Below are 5,654 nucleotides of genomic sequence, written 5' to 3' on the forward strand. Positions count from 1 at the left end.
ACTTATTCAAACCCCAGGGCATTCAGTAGAGACTCTAAAGGGTAAATTTAGTAGAACTAAACCATCTTTAAAGACTGCTATAGAACCTTTTTTTTTTTAAATATTTTTTTTATTATGTTATGTTCGTCACCATACATTACATCATTAGTTTTTGATGGTGTGTTCCATGATTCATTGTTTGCTTATAACACCGAGTGCTCCATGCAGTGTGTGCCCTCAATACCCATCACTGGGCTCACCCATGCCCCCTCCCCCCTCCCCTCTAAAACCCTCAGTTTCGTTCCCAGAGTCCATAGTCTCTCATGGTTCATCTCCCCCTCTGATATTCCCTCCTTCATTTTTTGCTTCCTTCTCCTAATGTCCTCATGCTATTCCTTATGTTCTACAAATAAGTAAAACCATATGATAATTGTCTTTCTCTGTTTGACTTATTTCACTTAGCATAATCTCCTCCAGTTCCATCCATGTTGATGCAAAGGTTGGGTATTCATCCTTTCTGATGGCTGAGTAATATTCCATTGTATATATGGACCACATCTTCTTTATCCATTCATCTATTGAAGGGCATCCCAGCTCCTTCCACAGTTTGGCTAACATTGGGGTGCATGTGCCCCTTCTTTTCACTACATCTGTATCTTTGGGGTAAATACCCAGTAGTGCAATTGCTGGGTCATAGGGTAGCTCTATTTTTAACTTTTTGAGGAACCTCCACACTGTTTTCCAAAGTGGCTGTACCAACTTGCATTCTAGAACCTTTTTCATGCAGTTTAAAAATAAACCTCCAAACACTAGGTTGACCCACAAGTAACTTACCTGCCTAACAAACAATCAAAGAAAAAAAATCTAGGCTTTTAAAGAATGACATCCAAAACTTCAAAAATATAACATTCATAATGTCAACCATCTGAATAAGAACTGCTAGACATATGAAGTAAGTAGCCAAGAGAAAAACCAGTCACTAGAAACAGGCCCAAATACAATGGAATTGAACAACTTTTATAATTTTCAAGGATTTAAAGGAAAAGATTACCATAATAAAGAGGAAAATGAAAGATTAAAAAAGAACCAGATGGAATACTAGTGCTGAAGAAAATGTAATATCCAAAATAAAAAATATACTGATGGGCCTAATAGGAGATTAGACATTTCAGAAGAAAAGATCAATTAACTTGAGGATTTTACAATAGAAATTATCTAAAATGAAGCACAGCTCTTTGCTGCATCTCCTGCAAGAATGAAGACCATTCTCAGCAATCAGACTGTCGACATTCCAGAAAATGTTGACATCACTCTGAAGGGACGCACAGTTATTGTGAAGGGACCGAGAGGAACCCTGCAAAGGGACTTCAATCACATCAATGTAGAACTCAGTCTTCTTGGAAAGAAAAAGAAGAGGCTCTGAGTTGACAAATGGTGGGGAAATAGAAAAGAGCTGGCTACTGTTCGCACTATCTGTAGTCGCGTACAGAACATGATCAAGGGCGTTACACTGGGCTTCCGTTACAAGATGAGGTCTGTGTATGCTCACTTCCCCATCAACGTTGTTATTGAGGAGAATGGTTCTCTTGCTGAAATCCGAAATTTCTTGGGTGAGAAATACATCCGCACGGTTCGGATGAGGCCAGGTGTTGCTTGTTCTGTAACTCAACCCAAAAAGATGAGTTAATTCTTGAAGGAAATGACATTGAACTTGTATCAAACTCAGCTGCTTTGATTCAGCAAGCCACAACTGTTAAAAACAAGGATATCAGAAAATTTTTGGATGGTATCTATGTTTCTGAAAAAGGAACAGTTCAGCAGGCTGATGAATAAGATCTGAGTTGTCCATCTACAGAAACAGCAAGATGCCGAATGATTTTTCAGACTTATTTGTGATATTTTAAAGATGCAATAAAAGCTATACTGGTTTGGGCAAAAATAAATAAATTAATTAATTAATTAATTAATTTAAAAAATGAAGCACAAAAGGGGGGAAAAAAGTGAACCAGAAAAAAGAATGAATAGAGCTCTGATGAGCTCTGGGAAAAAATATCAAGTGGTCTAATACATATTATTTACCCATATCAGGAATAAAAGAGAGGACATCACTATAGATCCTATAGACATTTAAAGGATAAGAGACCTTATAAACAAATTTATGCCAATAAATTTAACAACTTAGGTAAAATAAATGGATTTCTTGAAAGATGCATATTACCAAAACTGAATGGTAAGAGATAGAAATACTGCATAGCTTCATACCTAAGAAAAATAATTGAATTCACAACAAAACCCTCAAGATAACTCCTGGTCTAGGTGGATTCACTGGTGAATTTTATCAAATGGTTAATCAATAAATTATATAGATCTTTCATCAACCCTTTCAGAAACTAGAGGGGAAGGAAACAATTCTCAACTCATATACCTTAATAATAAAACCAGGGAAAAACATTAAAAGAGAAGAAAATTAGAGGCCAACATCCTTCCTAAACACATAAATCCTTAATAAAATATTTGTAATACTGTGATACATATATAGTATCGGGACCAAATGGGATTTATCCCATTAATTCAATGTAAATCAGTGTAAGTCATTGTAAGCAGTAATCAATGTATTTCATCACACTATCAGAAGGGGGGAAATAGATAAATGAATAATGCAACTCATCACATTAACAGAATAAAGGGGAAACACATAACTATTTCAATTGATGTAAGGGCATTTAACAAAATTTAACATCCATTCAAGACAAAACCTCTCAGTAAACTAGATATAGAAAGGAATTACATCAATCTCGTAAGGAGTGTCTACCAAAACCTATAGATAATCCATATTTAGAGATAAAACTCTAAGATTAAGAAAAATAAGAATTTTTTTCCCTCACCACTGCTATTCAACACTGTACTGGATGCCCCAGAATAGCAGGACAAGAGAAAGAAGCAGCCTTCAGTTTGGAAAGAAGGAAGTAAAACTCTCATTATCCATATACAGCATGATCATGTATGTAAAAAATTCTAAGAAATCTGTATAATACCTATTATGACTAATAAGTGAATTTAGCAAGATTATAACAAATAAGATCAAAAGCAGAAGCCAATTTTTTATAACTTATCAAAAAACAAATGGAAAATGAAACTTAGAAAATATTTCCATGTATAATAGGATCAAAAACAAAATTCTTAAGGATAAATTAAGAAAGACATATAGGAATTACACACTAAAGACTATGAAACATTGCTGAGAGAAATTAAAGAAACCCTAAAAAAATAGTGAACTATACCATGGTTAGAGATTGGAAGATTATATCATTAAGGTATAATTTATCTAAATCAATCCTTAGATTCAATACAATTCCAGGCTTCTTTGGTAGAATCCATTGAAATGCAGAATCAGCATTTTACAATTTACCTGGAAGTGTCAGAAACCTCAAATAGGTAAAATAATTTTGAAAAAGAAAAGGAATTAATTCAGAGGACTTACACTACTTGCTTTATCTGAGGCGCGATTATTGCTAATTGAAAGCTTTTATGATTTATTTTAAAGTTATAGTAATCCAGACTGTATGGTATTGATATAAGGATAATACATACATCAATGGATCAGATTAGAGAGAACAGAAATAGATTGGCACATATATTGATTTTCAACAAAGTTGTCAAGGTAATTCAATGGAGGAAAGGATAATCTTTTCAACAAATGATGCCAGAGCAACTGCTAATTCACAGGAAAAAAATAAATTAACCTTGCCTCTTACCTCATGCCTTACACAGAAACTAACTAGAAATGGACTACAGACCTAAATGTAAAAACCCAAAATAAAACTTCTGAGAATAAACTTAGGAGAAAATCTTTATAACTTTGGAATAAGCACAGATTTCTTAGGATACAAAATGATTACTCTAAAATAAAAAATTGATAAATTGGACATCATCACAATGAAAAAGTAGAATGACAACACTAAGTCTTGACAAGGGTATGTAGCAACTAGAACCCCATTACATGGATTATTTTGCTAGTGAGACTTAAATGTCACAGCTATTTTGGGCAACTGTTTGGCAATTTATTATTAATTTAAACATGCATCTACCCTACATCCAGCAATTCTACTCTCAAGATAAATGAAAACATATATGTCTACAAAAAGATTTCTATAAGAATATTTGTAACAGCTTTATTTATAATATCCAAAAATGGGAAATGAAAATATACTTCAATAAAGTTGGTGTTTGGGCCAAGTTGGATAGCTTATAGCATAATTGGGTATGAAGACAAAATAGGTTATAAATATTATCTAATTGTTGGTAAACTTTCAATGGGTGTACTCAAAATCTGATGGTAACCACTATAGCTAGTATAGGCATATGGGAAAAAAATCTATTGTAATGATAGACAGAAAAGGGTGGGAGGGAGATGGAAAGCAATAGGAAAACATAGGAAAAAATATGTAAAAGAAGTGTGATAAAATATTTAAAAGACACTGTTAAAAAAACAGAGATCCCTCTATATGATGTTAACAAGAAACAAATCAAGTAACAATAGAACTTAGAAATAAAGGCACAGAAAAAAATATACCAGAAAATGGAAATAAAAGAAAGCACATGTAACACCATTAATAATGTATAAAATAAAACCAATGCAGAAAGCTGAATTTTAACATTAACAAATGTTATTGTTTATCACAGTGGATCTTAAATCTTTGTTTTCCTTTCAATATGTAGGTTCCTCAAAAAGTTGAAAATAAAGCTACTGTGACCCAGCAATTGCACTACTGGGTATTTACCCCAAAGATACAAATGTAGGGATCCGAAGGGGTATGTGCACCCCGATGTTTATAGCAACAATGTCCACAATAGCCAAACTATGGAAAGAGCCAAGATGTCCATCAACAGATGAATGGATAAAGAAGATGTGGTATATATATATACAATGGAATATTATGCAGCCATCAAAAAACCCGAAATCTTGCCATTTGCCACGACGTGGATGGAACTAGAGGGTATTATGCTAAGCGAAATAAGTCAGTCAGAGAAAGACATGTATCATATGATCTCACTGATATGAGGAATTCTTAATCTCAGGAAACAAACTGAGGTTTGCTGGAGTGGTGGGGGGTGGGAGGGATGGGGTGGCTGGGTGATGGACATTGGGGAGGGTATGTGCTATGGTGAGCGCTGTGAATTGTGCAAGACTGTTGAATCACAGATCTGTACCTCTGAAACAAATAATGCAATATATGTTAAGGAAAAAAAAAAAGAAGAAGAAGAAGATAGTAGGAGGGGAAGAATGAAGGGGGGGAAATCGGAGGGGGAGACGAACCGTGAGAGACGATGGACTCTGAAAAACAAACTGAGGGTTGCTGGAGTGGTGGGGGGTGGGAGGGATGGGGTGACTGGGTGATGGACATTGGGGAGTGTATGTGCTATGGTGAGCGCTGTGAATTATGTAAGACTGATGAATCACAGACCCGTACCTCTGAAACAAATAATACATTGTATGTTTAAAAAAAAAGAGAGAGAGAGAAGAGAGTAGGAAGGGAAAAATGAAGGGGGGGAAATCGGAGGGGGAGACGAACCATGAGAGACTATGGACTCTGAGAAACAGACTGAGGGTTTTAGAGGGGAGGAGGTGGGGGGATGGGTTGGCCTGGTGATGGGTATTAAGGGGGGCACGTATT

The 5,654-nt window shown here is 35.2% G+C and overlaps 1 pseudogene; it reads left to right on the forward strand.

Annotated features, from left to right (window-relative positions):
- Window positions 1–1,209: 1,209 nt before the first annotated feature.
- Window positions 1,210–1,926, forward strand: LOC118534227 (large ribosomal subunit protein uL6 pseudogene; annotated as a pseudogene).
- Window positions 1,927–5,654: the final 3,728 nt, after the last annotated feature.

This window comes from Halichoerus grypus, chromosome 7, assembly GCF_964656455.1.
Source record: "Halichoerus grypus chromosome 7, mHalGry1.hap1.1, whole genome shotgun sequence".
Taxonomy (NCBI): Eukaryota; Metazoa; Chordata; class Mammalia; order Carnivora; family Phocidae; genus Halichoerus; species Halichoerus grypus.